The sequence below is a fragment of the Schistocerca americana genome, chromosome X (assembly GCF_021461395.2).
Source record: "Schistocerca americana isolate TAMUIC-IGC-003095 chromosome X, iqSchAmer2.1, whole genome shotgun sequence".
NCBI lineage: Eukaryota > Metazoa > Arthropoda > Insecta > Orthoptera > Acrididae > Schistocerca > Schistocerca americana.
In genome coordinates, this window is record NC_060130.1 from 911,126,930 (window position 1) to 911,147,900 (window position 20,971).

The 20,971-nt window shown below is 41.4% G+C and overlaps 1 pseudogene; it reads left to right on the forward strand.

The window, feature by feature from the left end:
* The first annotated feature begins 20,601 nt into the window (after window positions 1–20,601).
* Window positions 20,602–20,719, forward strand: LOC124557300 (annotated as a pseudogene).
* The last annotated feature ends 252 nt before the right edge of the window (window positions 20,720–20,971 follow it).

The following is a 20,971-nucleotide window of genomic DNA, read 5'->3' on the forward strand; positions in this document are numbered from 1 at the left end:
GTACGACAATCGATCAATCACACTTTGTCGTGACGAACGTACGTTTCAGTTGTACTGGGGCCGCCTTTTAAGTTGAGCGAAAGGAAAACATCTTTTGGTGCAAATCGTTTTATTCTTTCTCATAATATACGACATTAAAATTTATACACTTTTGCATGCGTTCGAACCAATTCTGTTAATATTTTTTCCACTCTGTACATCACGTTCAACAGATTCTTGAGGAGAGAGAAAGAAATCGTTAGGCGATACATTCGCTGATTGCGGGCAGTGAGACATTAATACGATGCCTGTATAATCAACTGCTTGACGTGCTGTTGACAGCTGGTACTGTCATGATGAATACTGATGCGACGTTTTGGGATGTCTTTTTTTGATTTGATGGGCGACTTGAGGCAAATAAATTGCTGCATACCACTCAGCATGAACTGTTCTTCGATCCTCTGAAGCAGTGTCCAGTGTGCGCCAAGAAACAAGCGATAATTTTGTTTGGAGGGCTTCACGAACGAATCACTTTTGCTGGTTTCGGTTCATCTTGGAAACTGGATTGCAGCTTCGTTTCCATTTCGTACGAATATATCCAAGTTTTGTCTCTTGTTACGATGTTGTATACCGATTTTTTTTTTATTTCATCGGTCAAATCTTTTAACATTTCCTTCCACGAGCCTATTTTTGGTCAAATGTTTGAGCGGAGCAGAAACAAGACTCTCTAGAATGACACAATGGACTGTTGTCCGATTTTTCATAGTCAAACAAAGAGTGGGAAATGGACAAGTGGGATTTCAAATTGACCAGTGTGAGGTCTCGTTTCGCAGAAAAAAAAAATTAATTGCTACAAAGCAATCAAAATAAGGAAGAAAAACTTAATTGGCGATATGAGAGAAAATTTTTGTCCAGATTTTCATTACCAAACAAAGACTGGAAAATGTATAAGTAGGATGTCAAATTGACCAGCATGAGGTCTGGTTTTGTAAAAATAAATAAAAAATTACTTCAAAGTAGTCAGGATAATTAAAAATAATAGAATACCGATCTTCATTTAAATATATTATATTTCAAGCTTTGTGAACAAAACTTGAACATAAAAAAATGGAAAAATATTCTAATGTATTGTAAACAAAATTTTCCAAAAGTAAGAAAGAAAATAGGCTGGAGAAACATTTGACACGCCTTTGAACGATGCTCGAAATCATACTCAGCGGAGATCGTCTATCACTCTTTAAATTCTGAGTTAAGCATTGAACTTTAAATTCACAGTCGGAACCTCATTTCCTGTACGTGATTTCGAGCATCATTCAAAGCCGTATCAAATGTTTCCCTATTTTGTTTCTTATTTTTAGATAAATCACTTCACAAAAGATTTGATCCCCTTTTTCAATTACTTTTATTTGAGCTTTAGTCGCATTATGCGGAATCAATGAGGGGGTAGTTCTTTTTGATAGCTAAATGTTGAATCGAAATCAGTTGTAGTACAGTCCCCGACATGCTTCAGGATGGCTCTTTCTCACACACCAGTCGTCTTCAGCCATGCTGCGGACAACATCGATTTATTTTTTACGTCGACTATTACGAAATTCATCACTGACGGAAACACGGTCACGACACGGGTCTGGAAATCTAAGTGTAAAATGTCTTTTCTAAAGGCGATTAATTACGAAACGTTGAATGAAGTGATTCGAGGCATTGCTGTTAAGTTAAGCCTTTACGAAAATCGTCCGCAACTCGTGGTCTTGCGGAAGCGTTCTCGGATCCCGCGCACGAGGTCCCGGGTTCGATTCCCGGCGGGCTCAGGAACTTTCCCTGCCTCGAGGTGACTGGGTGTTATTGTGTCGTCTTCATAATCTCCATTCATCCCCATTACGGTCAGAGGAAGGCAATGGCAAACCACCTTCTTTAGGACCTTGCCTAGGCGGCAGTGCGGGTCTCCCGCATCGTTCCCAACGGTCCTCGGAGTATGGGAACTCATCATCATCATTACAAAAATCGCAAAGAATCGTCCAACCATTATGTGGAATTTACGTTTTAAGACCCTTGCACACTATGAATGACGACGACCACTTGTGTGAATGGATAGTTCATAAGACTGAGGAGTTTCTACGGAAAATTAGGCGAATTGGCGAGACTTTACCTGTCATGGGAGAACCGTTTGGAATTGAAAGATTGTACCTTAAATGTTTAGCCCGCCCGGCTAACTGCGCCGTCTAACGCGCTGCTTCCCGAGCGGGAAGGCGTGCCGGTCCCCGGCACGAATCCGCCCGGCGGATCAGTGTCGACGTCCGCTGTGCCAGCCAGCCTGTGGATGGTTTTTAAGGCGGTTTTCCTTCGGCGAACACGGGCTGGATCCCCTTATTCCGCCTCAGCTGCACTATGTCGGCGACTGCTGCGCAAACACCGTTTCCACGTACGCGTACACCATAATTACTTTACCATGAAAACATCTGAGGTTACACTTGTCTGGTATGAGGGGGGGAAGGGGGGTCCACTGGGGGCCGAACCGCACAATAACGCTAGGTTCGGCGTAGGGTGAGTGGACTGCTGTGGCCTGTTGTGGGGCTGTGAACCACTGAGGGCTACGGCGGGACGAAGCCTCTCCGTCGTTTCTAGGTCCCCAGTTTAATACATACATACCTTAAATATTTTCGCGGTTGCAGCAGCACAACTGTGTCAGTGGCAACAGAGATTTGGAAACGGAACTTGCCCAAATATCATTGTGAGACAGGCAGTGGAACTTCGCTTTAGAACGGATCGTCGCATAGCTCGACAGAAATTTTCCAGAGTGTCGCTGACGGACTAAGAGCATCGCGATTGATTACTGGACTCTCAGATTTTCACGAGAGATCGGCTTTATGGCTTCAACATACTGCAATGTTGTGAGGGGATCCATACCATTAAGAGGTGACATGGACATAGTCAGACCCACAGTCAGGGAGCAAAATCTGAACTTAAGTTTCGTGCGATACTTCGACATCTCGCGAACCGGGTTGACTTTGTGGTTAATGTTAACTCTGTTTATTAGGTGCTTGTATGCCGCGCTAGACGATTACTGGTGCAGTTGAACTTGTACGATACTATACATTAAGCTCTGGTCCGTGACTACATCGACACTTCATACAATGTTACGATACGTATATTTGTTAGGTACATTAGAATCAGTTTGTGTAATCGGAGCGTGCCATAAGTTACGTCAGTAACTACTACTTGAGGAAGTGCAATTGGGTGTAATTAATGATATTTGTGTACCCAGCAAAGTTTACAAATGTACAATTTCAGGATAAATTACATTATTCAATCAAGCTATTTACGCCGTGCCGTATACACTTACAAGTTGCGGGCTATTACTTGTTGGATAAGTCCCATGTAAAGAATTGCAGATTAGACACATCTACTGGTAAGAAGAGAGATAAAGTTAAGTTTGTACAATAAGACGCTGCATGATCAGTGACGAGCCATCGCGTCTCAGTTAACTATCACACATGATAGCCCAGTAGTATATATGGTTAAAACCTTCCACTTGGACCACGAAAGAACCTACACAGGGCTTAAATGAGTAAATAAATAGGCGTTTGTTAATGAAAATTTTTTTCAGTAGCAAAAGATTTAACGACTATTGAATGAACAAAATGATAAATGATGTTATTTGGCACATAGAGAGAAAACAAGAGACAAAGGATAACGTAAAAATGTGCTATTTATTGCCTTCTAAATATTGTTTATATTTCATATATGTGTGGTATCTGTTCTTTTTGAATGGCTCTGAGCACTATGGGACTTAATTTCTAAGGTCATCAGTCCCCTAGAACTCAGAACTACTTAAACCTAACTAACCTAAGGACATCACACACATCCATGCCCGAGGCAGGATTCGAACCTGCGACCGTAGCGGTCGCGCGGTTCCAGACTGTGGCGCCTAGAACCGCTCGGCCACTCCGGCCGACTATCTGTTCTTTCGGACATGTCGAAAAGAACAGACATGATTCTTAATCCCACACCCGTACATGATGAAATGAAATAAATTTAGGCATCGCCGCAACTGAGTATTGAAATTAATGGTGACAACTAGGGCTCGAACACGAATTCCCCAGTTTACGCGAGTGGTCGTCTTAAGCGCTTCGGCTATCGGAGCACGCTCTCCATCTCACCCAAATTCCCATCTTGTCAAATATTACTGACGTTGCGTACACTGTCCACAGTACCCATTGCTCGCTGCACGGCGCTGGATTCCTGCATGAATTCAAGAGAAAGAATGCATCTGCATTGAAATGATTTTAATGACCGTCAAGCAGTGTGTATTTATATGTGTGTGGTGTCTGTTCTTTCGGACATGTCCCCGTCCATACGTACACATGATGAAATGAAATAAAAACATCGACCACAGCTGGACACTGAAATGAATTCAACAGCGATAAGTGATAATTTGTGCCACACTGGAACTCGAACCCGGATTTCCCACGTTATGCGAGCGATCGCCTTAACCGCTTTGGCTGTTCGATCACGCTCTTTGTCAGGCCCGAATTCCCATCTTGTTGCACACTACTTATGTACAGCATGACTTTCATTAAGATCATTTATTTGCGGATGCATTCTCTCACCTTAACTCTTGTAAGAATCCAGGGAGAAGTGAGAATGGGGGACATGGGGCCCTATGCAGGTAATGTGCGACAGCATGGAAATGTGGGTGTGACGGAGAGCGTGCTCCGATAACTAGAGCTGTTAAGACGATCGCTCGCGTTAATCGAGAAGTTCAGGTTCGAGTCCCGGTACGGCACAAATTTTCACTTGTCCCCATCGAGCTCATTTTAGTGCTCGATTGTGGCCGATTTCAGAATTTATTCATTTCATCATTGTGCAAAGTGTTTGTGTGTACAGCTTTTCTCAAGCAAATAAATGTTGATATTCTGAAATGTATGAACGAAACTTATCATATTCTTTCAGTTCTCAGCAGTGGGGGGAATTTACCACACAACCTTTGTCTAGAACATCCACTGTGTATTTTGCTTTGGTCATGAGTAAACTCTATTGTTCTCGCTAATTCCTTAATTCCGTCGCTATACTTCAACTTTTTGGTTAGTTGATTAGTTTCATGTTCCGTGAATCGTTTACATAATTAATCATAATAATGTGTAAAGAGTAATTTCACTTTCACATTACATACTCATATCTAAATATGGCTACATACTTACCATTTTCAAGATTCTTTTCTTAAACACAGATGTATGTTATTAATTCCTACCCATCACTTTTTACACATTACAAAAACAGGAATTCAGAAACAGTGTTTCAGGGAGAAACTTTTTCGGTTGGCTTTCAAGTTTAGCTTTGTTGTCTGTTAGACATTTTGTATCATTGAGTCGCTGATCGAAAATTTTGGTAGCAGCATTGTGCACTTTTTTGTGCTAAAGAGAACCTTAATGTGGCATAATGAATGTTTTTCTTCCGGTATCGTAACCATGTACATCATTGTTCCTTTGAACTGCAGTGGATTATTTACAACAAACTTCACTAGGGAACAAGTGTACTGGGAATCAGTAACCAAGGCCTAACTCCTTAAACAGTGTTTACTACAAGATCTTGAGAAAGCACCACATATTATTCTTACAGCATGTTTTTGAGCAATAGAGACTTTCTTTCTTAAAGATGAGTTACCCCAGAACATTATTCAATATGACATTATTTAATGAAAATTCGCAAAATATGTCAACTTACTGATTTGTTTTTCCCCAAGATTTGCAATGATTCAAAATGCATATGTCGCTGAGCTAAATTGTTTTGGCAGTTCAAAAATATGTTTTTTTTATATTTTATATTCTCATCAGTATGGGGACCTAGGAATTTGGAATTTTTCACTTTAGTCATGATTTTCTTACCATTTGTTACACTTATCAACAGTGTACTACCTTTAAATGTGCAGAACTGAATATGCAATATCTTTTTGAAATTGAGACCATTGGAAAAAAACACCAAATAATACTTTTAAGAACATCATTTACCATTTCTTCTATTGCTGTATGTATGTTTGGATTAATTATGTTACTAATGCCATCCACAAAAATAAATAACTCCGCTTGATGTATATTAACTGGAAGGTCGCTTACGTATAAGAGAAACAATAATGGACCTTAGATAGAACCTCGTGAAACCCCATAAGTGACTTCTTCCCAATCATAAGAATCTCCTCTTTTTACATTTGTTGAATTGCAAAGTACAACTTTCTGTATTCTTTTGGTTCGATATGGCCTTATCCATTGGTTAGCTACACCATCAACTCCTTAAAACCCCCTTTTATCTAGGAGAATATCGTAAGTTACACACTCAAATGCCTTAGTCACCTCACACATAATACATAATACCAACAGTTGCTGTTTTGGTTTTAATGCTTGTAAAATTTGGGAGTGAATGTCTAAAAGGCATTTTCAGTTGAGCAACTCTTCTGAAATCCAGACCGTGATTTACTGCATATGTTATGGTTGCCCAGGTGGAATATTAATCTAGAATACGTTACATTATCAAAAATTTTGGAAAATGAAGTAACGAAATGGGTCAATAGTCATTTACATCTCTCCTATCATCTTCCTTGTAATGAGGTGTAATAATGGCGTATTTCAGTCTCTCTGGAAAAATCCCCTGAGCTGGTGATTATTTGAGAAAAGATAAAAGCTTGTTATAAGGGAGCAAACATTTAGTACTGTTTTGGAAACGCCATCAAATTCAGATGTGCTTTTGTTTTTGAGAGAATCTGTAATTTTCTTAATGTAAGAAAGAGAATTTGGTGAGACGTTCATGTGACTGAATTTTATGTGAGTTGCTTTTTCAGTACACTATTTCAATTTTTCTCTTCAACTGTTTACCCCTATATTTTCCACTACATTTAAGAAATGGCTACTAAAAATACTTGCTACCTGTGACTGATCATTTATAACCCTTGTTGTGTGGGCTATAGTGCTGACTCTCGTTTTACTACATTCCATACAACCTCAAGCCTGTTGTTAGAATTACTGCTTTCTGACATAATGAGGATGTTCCTTGATTTTTAAATATCTTTCTTAGTAATTTTCAGTACTTTTTGCAGTGTACAACTGCTGCAGAATCTTTACTTGTTTTTGCCAACAGATGTATTTCCCTTTTCCTTTCACAAGATGTAATCTCCCTGGCGACCCATGGCTATTTACATATCTGTTTAATGTGCTTTCTGATTCCCTTATATGGAAAGATATTTTCAAATGATGGTATGAATTTATCACGGAACTGATTACATTAAATTTCAGTATTTGGTCCCTGTAAATTTTCATTCAATGTCATCTCTTGTACACTTTTCTTAGAAACTACTGCCTGGCATCGCTAATTGCTCTAACTAATTTCCACTGAGGAGTATCTGTACTGTAATGCTGTCTTATTCATTCTAACTAACTGTGTATCATGATCAGAGAGAGCATTACTTGATGGTTATACAGTTATTTTCTTACTTTGAGTGTCATCAAAGAAAAATTATCAATTAGAGTCCCACTGTTTTTATCCAGTTATATTTGAAATTTAATTGCTGGCATCACATTGTAAGATACAATTAAGGTTTTCAGATAATTTTTCCCATCAGAAGACTTTAGAAGATCTAAATTTTCTAACATGACAGTATCAACAAACTGATTTCTCATTGGGAGAAATGTGTTTGTCATCAGGGTGACTACGCTGATAAATAAATATGTACGTACAAAGAGTGAAGATGCTGAATGTTAATAATGTTTGTTTTATTTAAAACGCTTTAAGAGTTTTCACATAAAGAATTCGGAGGTATAAAGCACGCTTTCCTAGAAGAAAATAACATCACAATCACCCAATGGCATTTTCCGTAAGCACTAAGAGTATGACTGCCTTCCATTTCTATTTTCAGTTTTGTGGTAAATTCTTACAAGTTTTGAGCTGTATTTTACACGTTTTGTGGAAACCCCGCCGGTTTTCTCACGGTATATCAAATGTCCCCTTTTGAACATCGTCATCCAAAGACACATGTAGATTATCATAAATATGAGACTTTAAATGTTTAACCATCACCACAGTGCATTATTTAGAGAAATACACACTTGACATGTACCAAGTCGATTTAAGGAACTTAGTTGTGCATTATTAGTGTGTTAAAAACGATTGCCTGCACATTCCGACATAACTACCTGGTAGCGTAAGAGCTAGCTATCACTGTGGGATTATAACAGATCTGTAAATAACGACGAGAAAACAAAAAAATGCAGGTAGGAACGTGTCTACAGAGATGCACGGACACACACCCACAACAAGTAGCCAGATTACGCTAATATCCTCCACGAATGCTGTTACTATCATCACTGTGATAAGATAGGAATGGGAGAGGTATGTGCTTTACTTAAAACAAACAAAAAATGATAAGAGAAGTCCTGCATGTCATTGTCTCCAGGCCTTGTGTGGCATTTCTGATTTCCACCAAATCATGCTCTGCTAAGATGTACACTACCACTTCTCATTTAATGCACACAGTGAGCTGCATCTCTGACCCATAACTGTGCTATGTGGGTGGATAGCTGTATAAACAATTAATACTCATCGCATAGTTTCAAGAATAGTAGGCCTCTGTCTAGAATACTCCATGCAGCCCATCGCAGACATACAGTAAGCCAACTGTCTTAAGGTATGAACTCTAATAATTTTATATAACTCACCATTAGTTTTTGGGATATTTCCAGAAATGAGGCATTATTAATATTCCAGCACTCTTGGATATTTGGCAGTAGCAAGATCTGTACAATACTCATTTTTACATTGGCTGCACTGTACACCAAAACGCTTGTTATTCTGTGATGACAGACCTATCATGTACTACGAAACGTATAATGTCTGTTTTTCCTGTTTACTTAAAGAAGATGTCTACACTTTGTTTAAACACAGTAGGGTCTATAGCACATGACGCACAAGCTCAGATATTATAAGTTGCGTTCCCATCTAGTTTTATTAATGCACAGATGCAAACACACTTGCCTTAGTCAAACAACTGTCCTTGACTTCAGGAACTGAAGTTCCAATTCAGGCAGATAGATTTCCTCGTTCAAGTATCACTATTGTAGGAATCAGAGATAGAGCGTTTCCCTCCTACGAGTCGTCAGATACACTTCATCTGATCTTTCAGTATATCTTTGCAATTTCGATTTTGAAATTTATAGCTGGAGTCAGAACAAACAAATAATGGTCATTTCGTTTTTAATGCGACGCCCACTGTCAACGAAAAGCGCTGCTTTGTTTTCCATTGTGAAGAAACTGATTTTACGTGGTCATTCGATAGAATGATCTCAAATTAGTTTAGTTCAGAATGTACTGATGGAGATATTAAAACACGTAGAATAGTCATTACCCCAGCAGACTCGACAGTATAGGGAATGGGCGTTCAAAGCAGACTGTGCGATATTGTTGTATCGCCACCATTGTATATCTCGTAGAGAGGCCACAGAAATAAGATAAGAGAGTTTAGAGCACATGCTGCTGTTCGGTATATATATAAGGTAGAAAAGCCACTAAAATCTGTACTGTGTACCGTTGAGGAACTTGGAAGTAATTTCTTTAATAGAGGTCTGTTTAAGTCTATTCGAAAGTCTAGTTGCATGTTAAAACCTCTAGTGAGTAGCCAAGGTCTGATTAAAACATCATGTGCTATGCATAACACAGATTTCCTCCATTTCATGCTCCATAAAGTTTATCGCAGCCAATACTACTGTCTTACTGAAAACCACATGCGGAACTCCTGCATATCACTTGACGATGTGTGGTGTAGTTTCTCGTTCTGGTAATTTTGCGAGACGTGTGGGAGGAAGTAATAAGAGGGCTTCAAATAAAAAAATGGTTCAAATGGGACTTAACATCTGAGGTCATCAGTCCCCTAGAACTTAGAACTACTTAAACCTAACTAACCTAAGGACATCACACACATCCATGCCCGAGGCAGGATTCGAACCTGCGACCGTAGCGGTCGCGCGGTTCCAGACTGAACGCCTAGAACCGCTCGGCCACACCGGCCGGCCAATAAGAGGGCATTGTGAAAAGTAATGTGCTTTAGATTTTTTCTGCGAAAATTCTTAAAGCTTTTTAAATAAAACAAACATTGTTAACATTCTACACCTTTATTCTTCATGTCTACATATTTGCAGCCCTGTGCTACTAGAAGACTCCGAATTATAGCATGTAACTGCGCAGTGTGTAATGTACCTACGTTGGTGTGTGAGAAACAGCATACTGTAATCGAGTTTCGAGTTCGTCCACACTTGGGAGCATCCTCTCCTTCAGCACGATAATGCCAGACCATACGCGAGCGCTGCGACGTCTGCAGCAATCCGACACCTTGTGTTCAATGTAATCCTTCTTCCTCCATACAGCCCCAACTTGGCCCCATCCGATTTTCATCTGTTTCCAAAACTTAAAGAACACATTCGAGTCCTTCACTTTGATAGTGATGAAGCTGTGCAAGCAGAGTTGAGGCTGTGACTATATGAGCAAAATCAAACATTCTACAGTTACGGTATTAACGAACTGGTCTTTCGTCAGGAGAAATATGTTCCTCTCCAGGGTGACTATACTGATAAATAAACATGAAACGTGAAGAATAAAAACGTAGAAAGTTAATGACGACTGCTTCATTTAAAAATATTTGGAGGCATTACTTTTCAGCATGCACTTGTATACTGCCTGCAACATATTCCCTTCGATTTTTGCAACAGTAAATCTTTCCATGATACGTAATGCCTGTCTTAAAGTGATCGCCACATTAGTTTTTTGCATCTTGATAGTGATCCCACCACGAAATGTGCCTCTCTTTGTTGGATATTATCTTTTGTGTTGTCTTGTTGTCACTGCAGGCTTGTACCATGGGAAGCCGGTGGCCGGTATCCTCTTTCTAAAGCACAAACTCCATGCATATATTAACTGGGTTCTTTATTCATAAGAATAGAAAATTACTTAACTCAAGATAGTCCAGGTGTTGTACAAGCCCTTCGTAATAGACCACATTGGCCTCACTGCTGGAGAAGCACAAGTCCGCTATGTACACTACTCTGGTCGCTATGTGCTGTCTGCGACTGTCTGTGACTGCAAGTGACTGAGCTGCAGCGGATGTCTTGGTGACTCACTGGATGACAGACTGGCCCTCTGGTCCGTGGCAGCGATCTAAATACTGGCGGCCGAGAGGGCGTTGGCGGCACATTTCTTGCTAGTCTGACTTTGTCCTCTATCGATCTTCTCACAACCTCTTTGTCGCCTGGTGTGCAGGTGTCAGCTTAAGCCAGCACATTGTCTACATCTTCTATTAATTTGACATGGTAAAGGTTCCAGATTGGCAAGAAATATTTTTAAAAAATCAGTCAAACAAGTGTTTTGTAAGCCACTTCTTTCATTGATAGATTTCATTTTCTTAAGATCCCTCCAACAAACCTCAGCTTGGTCTCTGCTTTTCCTACTATTTGCTTTACATAGTCATTGCACTTTAAATCGCTCTGCATGATCAAGCCAACAGTGTAATAGAATAGTAATGGCTCTTTTCCCATAATTAGGTGCAATAATACATGTATTTACGTTCAATTCCAACTACCACTCCCTGCACCAATGGCCAACCCTTCACCGGTCTTCATGCAAATCGCTCCACCCTACTGCAGTTGCAGCCCTCCTATGGATAACAGGCTACATCTACATCTGAACACAAACCCAACATGCCACTGTACAGTGCATGGTTGGCAGTACATCTTAACAATATTATCGCTCTTCTTCCTACAACGTATATTTACTGATTGAGGAAAAAATGACTATCTGTAGGCCTCTGTACATATCCTAATTTCCTTTCTCTTTTTCTTATGACCGCTACACCAGATACACGATGGGGGCGGCATAATGGTCTCACAGTCTTCGTTCAGTGCAGTTGCTCTAAATTTACCAAAAAACACACTTGACCTCTTAGCAACAAACAATCCTGAGTTAATAACGAGCATCAAAACCGATTCAGGGATTAGTGAACACAGAGTTGCCGTAGCGAGATTGAATACTGTAATCCCCAAATCCTCTAAAAATAAGCGAAAAATATACCTATTCAAAAAAGCAGATAAAAATTCACTTGACGCCTTCCTGAGAGACAATCTCAACTCATTCCAAATTAATAATAATGTAAGTGTAGACCAGATGTGGCTTAAATTCAAAGAAATAGTATCGGCAGCAATTGAGAGATTTATACCAAATAAATTAACAAAACAGGTTAGAACACTGCTGCAGAAACAACGAAATAAACATACCAAATTTAAACAGACGCAAAATCCCCAAGATTGGCGATCTTTTACAGAAGCTCGAAATTAAGCGCGGACTTCAATGCGAGATGCCTGTAACAGTTTCCACAACGAAACTTTGTGTCGAAACCTGGCAGAAAATCCAAAGAGATTGTAGTCGTATGTAAAGTATGTTAGTGGCAAGAAACAATCAATGCCTTCTCTGCACGATAGCAATGGAGATACTATCGAAGACAGTGCTGCCAAAGCAGAGTTACTAAACACAGCCTTCCGAAATGCCTTCACAAAAGAAGACGAAGTAAATATTCCAGAATTCGAATCGAGAACAGCTGCCAACGTGAGTAACGTAGAAGTAAATATCCTCAGAGTAGTGAAGCAACTTAAATCACTTCATAAAAGCAAGTCTTCTGGTCCAGACTGTATACCAATTAGGTTCCTTTCTGAGTATGCTGATGCATTAGCTCCATACTTAACAATCAAATACAACCGATCGCTCGACGAAAGATCCGTACCCAAAGACTGGAAAGTTGCAGAGGTCACACCAATATTCAAGAAAAGTAGTAGGAGTAATCCACTAAATTACAGGCCCATATCGTTAACGTCGATATGCAGCAGGATTTTAGAACATATATTGTGTTCGAACATTATGAATTACCTCGAAGAAAACGGTCTATTGACACACAGTCAACATGGGTTTAGAGAACATCGTTCCTGTGAAACACAACTAGCTCTTTATTCACATGAAGTGTTGAGTGCTATTGACAAGGGATTTCAGATCGATTCCGTATTTCTGCATTTCCGGAAGGCTTTTGACACTGTATCACACAAGCGGCTAGTAGTGAAATTGCGTGCTTATGGAATATCGTCTCAGTTATGCGACTGGGTTTGTGATTTCCTGTCAGAGAGGTCACAGTTCGTAGTAATCGACGGAAAGTCATCGAGTAAAACAGAAGTGATTTCTGGCGTTCCCCAATGTTGTGTTATAGGCCCTTTGCTGTTTCTTATCTATATTAGCGATTTTGGGGACAATCTGAGCAGCCGTCTTCGGTTGTTTGCATATGACGCTGTCGTTTATCGACTAATAAAGTCATCAGAAAACCAAAACAAACTGCAAAACGATTTAGAAAAGATATCTGAATGGTGCGAGAAGTGGCAGTTGACCCTAAATAACGAAAAGTGTGACGTCACCCACGTGAGTGCTAAAAGGAACTCGTTAAACTTCGGATACACGATAAATCAGTCTAATCTAAAAGCCGTTAATTCAACTAAATGCCTAGATATTACAATTACGAACAACTTAAGCTGGAAGGAACACATAGGAAAGGTTGTGTGGAAGGCTAACCAAAGACTGCGTTTTATTGGCAGGACACTCGAAAAATGTAACAGATCTACTAAGGAGACTGCCCACACTACGCTTGTCCGTCCTGTTTTAGAATACTGCTGCGCGGTGTGGGATCCTTTCCAGATAGGACTGACGGAGTACATCGAAAAGGTTCAGTGAAAGGCAGCACGTTTTGTATTATCGCGAAATATGTGAGAGAGTGTCACAGAAATGATACAGGATTTGGGCTGGACATCATTAAAAGAAAGGCGTTTTTCGTTGCGACGGCATCATCTCACGAAATTCCAATCACCAACTTTCTCCTCCGAATGCGAAAATATTTTGTTAACACCGACCTACATAGGGAGGAACGATCACCAAGATAAAATAAGGGAAATCAGAGCTCGTACGGAAAGATATTCTTTCCGCGCGTATGCGAGATTGGAATAATAGAGAATTGTGGAGGTGGTTCGATGAACCCTCTGCCAGGCACTTAAATGTGATTTGCAGAGTATCCATGTAGATGTAGAAAATCACTTCACAAAAATACCTCATCTTTCTTTCAAGGAGCTTTCCTATTAAATTTTTCGAATGGGTTTTACTGATTTGATACAATCCACTAAATCAGTAATATTGCTACACATGCTACACAGGTTAATTACAAACCATCAGTTACATAACACGATTTTATGACTGATAATGTCAATGTGTGATCCTCCTGCACAGATAGCCATGCGTGTTAAAGCTTCGCTTCTGGGATGGGGAGATGCACCTGCCCCGGATCGAATCCACCTGGCATATTAATGATGAGGGTTGGTATGCCGGCTAGCCTAGACGTGGTTTTTAGGAACTTTCTCACATCACATTAGGTGAATACCACGCTGGTGCCCAAGAGATTCGCAGGGATTTAGAAAACTTCCACTCACTTTCACACAAATTACTCTACATGATGACAGTTGGGTTTCTCATATCCCATCCTTAGTGGGGGGGAGAGGAAGAGGTTATAACAAGGTGGCAGGAGGAAGGGCATTCAGTCTTCTTTATAAATTCTTCTTCTTCTTCCTGAAACCTTTCTGCTTACACAGGTCGTTCACAGGGCCTCTTCACCTTTATAAATTAATCATGCCAAGTCTGTTAATAACCATGCGATCCTATGGTAATGTGGGACAAAGGCACAAGGAAAAGGATAAGAAGTAGTAATAAGTGATCTATGTGTAACGCTTTTTCATTGCAATTTTTTTATGAACTCATTTCACTTTTCAGTATATTGCTTCAGATGGTTACTTTCACATATTTTATGATTCCAAATAGATATGACTCACAGCTCACTGATAGCAAGAAAAATTACCACAGCATCTAGAATCGAATTAAAAAATAAAATGGTTCAAATGTCTCTGAGCACTATGGGACTTAAAATCTGAGGTCATCAGTCCCCTAGAACTTAGAACTACTTAAACCTAACTAACCTAAGGACATCACACTCATCCATGCCCGAGGCAGGATTCGAACCTGCGACCGTAGCGGTCGCGCGGTTCCAGACTGAAGGGCCTAGAACCACTCGGCCACCCTGGTCGGCATTAAAACATACCTAAAAGAGTCAACTTGTGCATGACAAATCACATTGCGCTATCCTAACATCGCTAATAAAACGACTCAAGGAAACTGGGCTTAATGCAATACAATACCCAATATAAGAGATATCTGTATCCATATACATGTAACAACAATAAACAAGTTATTGTTATACGGTTTAGGATTCAAGGTATGGTTTGTAAAATAAGGAAAAGGATATATAGTAACAAATTATTTAGTTTATTGACTATATGCTTCAGTATACAATATATACTTTTTTACAGACGTTTCCAATAGTAGTGTTACCAATTTAATCACATTTTTTGTTGCACTTCTTATTTACAGTTGTGACTTCACACTACAGTTTTATAGACTATACAGATTTTGTTCTGAGATTTTGCATGGGGAAAAATAATATGTATATACAATAGTATGGAAGTAATTGACATGGATGGGGCACACACACACACACAAAGAAACACACATACACACACATCACACGTTATACAGGGTGAGTCACCTAACATTACCGCTGGATATATTTCTTAAACCACATCAAATACTGACGAATCGATTCCACAGACCGAACGTGAGGAGAGGGGCTAGTGTAACTGGTTAATACAAACCATAAAAAAATGCACGGAAGTATGTTTTTTAACACAAACCTACGTTTTTTTAAATGGAACCCCGTTAGTTTTGTTAGCACATCTGAACATATAAACAAATACGTAATCAGTGCCGTTTGTTGCATTGTAAAATGTTAATTACATCCGGAGATATTGTAACCTGAAGTTGACGCTTGAGTACCACTCCTCCGCTGTTCGATCGTGTGTATCGGAGAGCACCGAATTACGTAGGGATCCAAAGGGAACGGTGATGGACCTTAGGTACAGAAGAGACTGGAACAGCACATTACGTCCACATGCTAACACCTTTTTATTGGTCTTTTTCGCTGGCGCACATGTACATAACCATGAGGGGTGAGGTACACTTTCGACAGGCGTTTCATAGGACATGGAGGACGCATAAATTGGCCAGCTCGTTCTACTGATCTTACACCTCTGGACTTCTTTCTGTGGGGTATGTTAAAGGAGAATGTGTACCGTTATGTGCCTACAACCCCAGAGGATATGAAACAACGTATTGTGGCAGCCTGCGGCGACATTACACCAGAAGTACTGCGGCGTGTACGACATTCATTACGCCAGAGATTGCAATTGTGTGCAGCAAATGATGGTCACCACATTGAACATCTATTGGCCTGACATGTCGGGACACACTCTATTCCACTCCGTAATTAAAAACGGAAACCACGTGTATACGTGTACCTCACCCCTCATGGTAATGTACATGTGCGTCAGTGAAAAAGACCAATAAAAAGGTGTTAGCATGTGGACGTAATGTGCTGTTCCAGTCTCTTCTGTACCTAAGGTCCATCACCGTTCCCTTTGGATCCCTACGTAATTCGGTGCTCTCCGATACACACGATCGAACAGCGGAGGAGTGGTACTCAAGCGTCAACTTCAGGTTACAATATCTCCGGATGTAATTAACATTTTACAATGCAACAAACGGCACTGATTACGTATTTGTTTATATGTTCAGATGTGCTAACAAAACTAACGGGGTTCCATTTAAAAAAACGTAGGTTTGTGTTAAAAAACATACTTCCGTGCATTTTTTGTGGTTTGTATTAACCAATTGATGTGGTTTACGAAATACGTCCAGCGATAACGTTGGGTGACTCACCCTGTATATACCTACTTCCATGCTCTCTCTATCATACAAGTGAATTGTGCGAGTGCAGTACATTTCAGATTCTGTCCTCACCAATGACTCGTTCACCATAATGATGTGAAAGCCCAGTCTTCAGCTGTTCCACAGTATGAACCACATGTCCTGTAGGTTGGGTAGAGACCTGATGCCCTACATGGGGGCCACCATATGAACCACCACAACAGGGATGCCAGGTAATCATCAACCATAAGTGTTCTTGTGGCTGTGACTCAGTGTGGTATGCATACATTTTCGATCTAAGATCTGCAAACTCCACAATCAGCAATCCGTTAACCTCATCCTTCATTAAGCTGATAGCCATATTGTTAACTAGCTTTATACCACAAGGATTATCAGCTACATATCCAAACATATCAAATGCACAGGATTGCTTCTTATCATTGCTTATTGATTGCAGTTATTCACCCAATATGAGAGCTATCTGTGTCCATATACAGTAACTTTGGATCTTCAAAATGAGATTTTACAAACTCAAAATGAAACCAGTACGTTTGGAATTTCGATAGATCCAATATACAGATACTAGCATAAACGGGTTTCGTGAGCCTTAACCACCTCCAGTGCATCAAATTTGTCATTGAAGATAATTCCCCATTTAAAATTTGCCATGGAGATAGAATCACACACTCTATAACACCGGTATCAATGATTGATTAAATGAATGTACCTATGTCTCCTACGATTTTCCATTATTTTTCTCGAAAATAAAACATATTCTACGTCAGAATCGTCCACCAGATGAAAGAGATCCAATCTGCTGATTTCCTTGTTGAACAACCATCTAAATCCTCAAAAAGATAAATGTTGTTGCATGGTGTACCCACAGAAATTGTTAGCATTACGTTCATGATGTAAAGAAGTTGTATAGGACATTTCACGCATATGTGGGCTACTTGTCTTGGCATGTCCACTGTGACATTGTCAAAGCACTCCATGAATCCCATGTTCAGAAAATGAAAGCATGTCTACGTTGTTCAAAAGTTTGAGGGTGACATCAGTGCTTGTAAACATGCCATTTCCACACTAACGCAAGTGCAGTGTAACAGAAAGCAGGATGTAGTTATAGTTTCCAGAATTGTTCAGCCGCACCTGTAAGGAGCTGTATATCCACAGACATACAAAGTCTGCACACTCCTCTAGTTTAGAGATGTTTAACTCCTTTCAGACAATCACCGCATGCCTATATTTTGCACCCATTCTGACATCACCTGTAAGTTTACTGGTGAATGCAGAGATATCGGGTAAGGTGGTTTCGTTGAGTTTCTTTGTCGAATCCAGATATTCATACAGGAAGACCCCTTGCATTATCACCATCTGAAACTCAATATCATTTGAATATGTGTTTCGCTTGTGGTATATCTCCTCTTGATACACAGTCCCAGAAGTTCCTGCATAAACTGTAATGAATCCAGGAATGCACAGTGTGTGTGTGTGTGTGAGTGTGTGTGCGAGTGTTTGCGTGTATTTACATTTACTAATGTGGTACTGTCATTTTGTCTGTTTCATAAATAGAAAATCTGTTTTTTTTTAATTTTTTTATTACTTAGCTCGGAAGGTTGCAGCATTATGTAAACAGGTGTGTACATCGTTTAGATGAGGAGGATCTGATGGCATCTGAGTTGCTGACTGTAGGTATGACAGGACCTTCCACCTCCTTGCAGGTAAATGAATGGGAATATGTGTTACATTGGGATTGTCTATGTGTAGACCATCAATGTTGCAACTCACTCACTCCTGAGACCCCCATCAATGCTGCTACTATCACCACTGATAAGACCATCTACATCATGAGCATTGTTACCAGGACCATCAACACCATGACTGCTAACATCCAAAGCGGATTGTTATAATACACTCCTGGAAATTGAAATAAGAACACCGTGAATTCATTGTCCCAGGAAGGGGAAACTTTATTGACACATTCCTGGGGTCAAATACATCACATGATCACACTGACAGAACCACAGGCACATAGACACAGGCAACAGAGCATGCACAATGTCGGCACTAGTACAGTGTATATCCACCTTTCGCAGCAATGCAGGCTGCTATTCTCCCATGGAGACGATCGTAGAGATGCTGGATGTAGTCCTGTGGAACGGCTTGCCATGCCATTTCCACCTGGCGCCTCAGTTGGACCAGCGTTCGTGCTGGACGTGCAGACCGCGTGAGACGACGCTTCATCCAGTTCCAAACGTGCTCAATGGGGGACAGATCCGGAGATCTTGCTGGCCAGGGTAGTTGACTTACACCTTCTAGAGCACGTTGGGTGGCACGGGATACATGCGGACGTGCATTGTCCTGTTGGAACAGCAAGTTCCCTTGCCGGTCTAGGGATGGTAGAACGATGGGTTCGATGACGGTTTGGATGTACCGTGCACTATTCAGTGTCCCCTCGACGATCACCAGTGGTGTACGGCCAGTGTAGGAGATCGCTCCCCACACCATGATGCCGGGTGTTGGCCCTGTGTGCTCGGTCGTATGCAGTCCTGATTGTGGCGCTCACCTGCACGGCGCCAAACACGCATACGACCATCATTGGCACCAAGGCAGAAGCGACTCTCATCGCTGAAGACGACACGTCTCCATTCGTCCCTCCATTCACGCCTGTCGCGACACCACTGGAGGCGGGCTGCACGATGTTGGGGCGTGAGCGGAAGACGGCCTAACGGTGTGCGGGACCGTAGCCCAGCTTCATGGAGACGGTTGCAAATGGTCCTCGCCGATACCCCAGGAGCAACAGTGTCCCTAATTTGCTGGGAAGTGGCGGTGCGGTCCCCTACGGCACTGCGTAGGATCCTACGGTCTTGGCGTGCATCCGTGCGTCGCTGCGGCCCGGTCCCAGGTCGACGGGCACGTGCACCTTCCGCCGACCACTGGCGACAACATCGATGTACTGTGGAGACCTCACGCCCCACGTGTTGAGCAATCCGGCGGTACGTCCACCCGGCCTCCCGCATGCCCACTATACGCCCTCGTTCAAAGTCCGTCAACTGCACATACGGTTCACGTCCACGCTGTCGCGGCATGCTACCAGTGTTAAAGACTGCGATGGAGCTCCGTATGCCACGGCAAACTGGCTGACACTGACGGCGGCGGTGCACAAATGCTCTGCAGCTAGCGCCATTCGACGGCCAACACCGCGGTTCCTGGTGTGTCCGCTGTGCCGTGCGTGTGATCATTGCTTGTACAGCCCTCTCGCAGTGTCCGGAGCAAGTATGGTGGGTCTGACACACCGGTGTCAATGTGTTCTTTTTTCCATTTCCAGGAGTGTAGTAATCTTCTGGCCAAAAGTCTTACAGTCTGACCTATTAACGAAAACGTGCATCAGGTATGTCTTACTACAGATCTTCTTCACAAAGTGATTATGGGTGCATTTAGAGATAGGATTTCGATTGCCTGGATCGATAATACAGCTGAGTGCATTGTTTCAGTACAGTTCTTAATCACATGTCTAAGCATATGGGAATGGGAAATTTCTATAATACTAGCAGCTCCATGGTATCAGCTTACAACACAAAACAATTTCATGTCGCGAATTCAGGGTGCTTAGACAACAGGATTTTGTTACAACCCCCATAAACATGTATGGGCGAAACAATGAGATATCGTGGGGATTCCCTCTTGCTGAGTGGTATTAGAGCCAACAGCTTTGCCACAGCGGTAACACCGGTTCGCATCAGATCACCGAAGTTAAGCGCTGTCGGGCTGGGCTAGCACTTGGATGGGTGAACATCTGGTCTGCCGAGCGCTGTTGGTAAGTGGGGTGCCCTCAGCCTTTGTGAGGCAACCTGAGGAGCTACTTGATTGAGAAGTACCGGCTCCAGTCTCGTAAACCGACATAGGGTAAGGAGAGTGGCGTGCTGATCACATGCCCCTCCATATCAGCATCCAGTGACGCCTGTGGTCTGAGGATGACACGGCGGCCGGTCGGTGCCGTTAGGCCTTCCAAGGCAAGTTCGGACGGAGAATGGTATTAGAGATGTGTGATGACTAGATTACAGACTCTCAG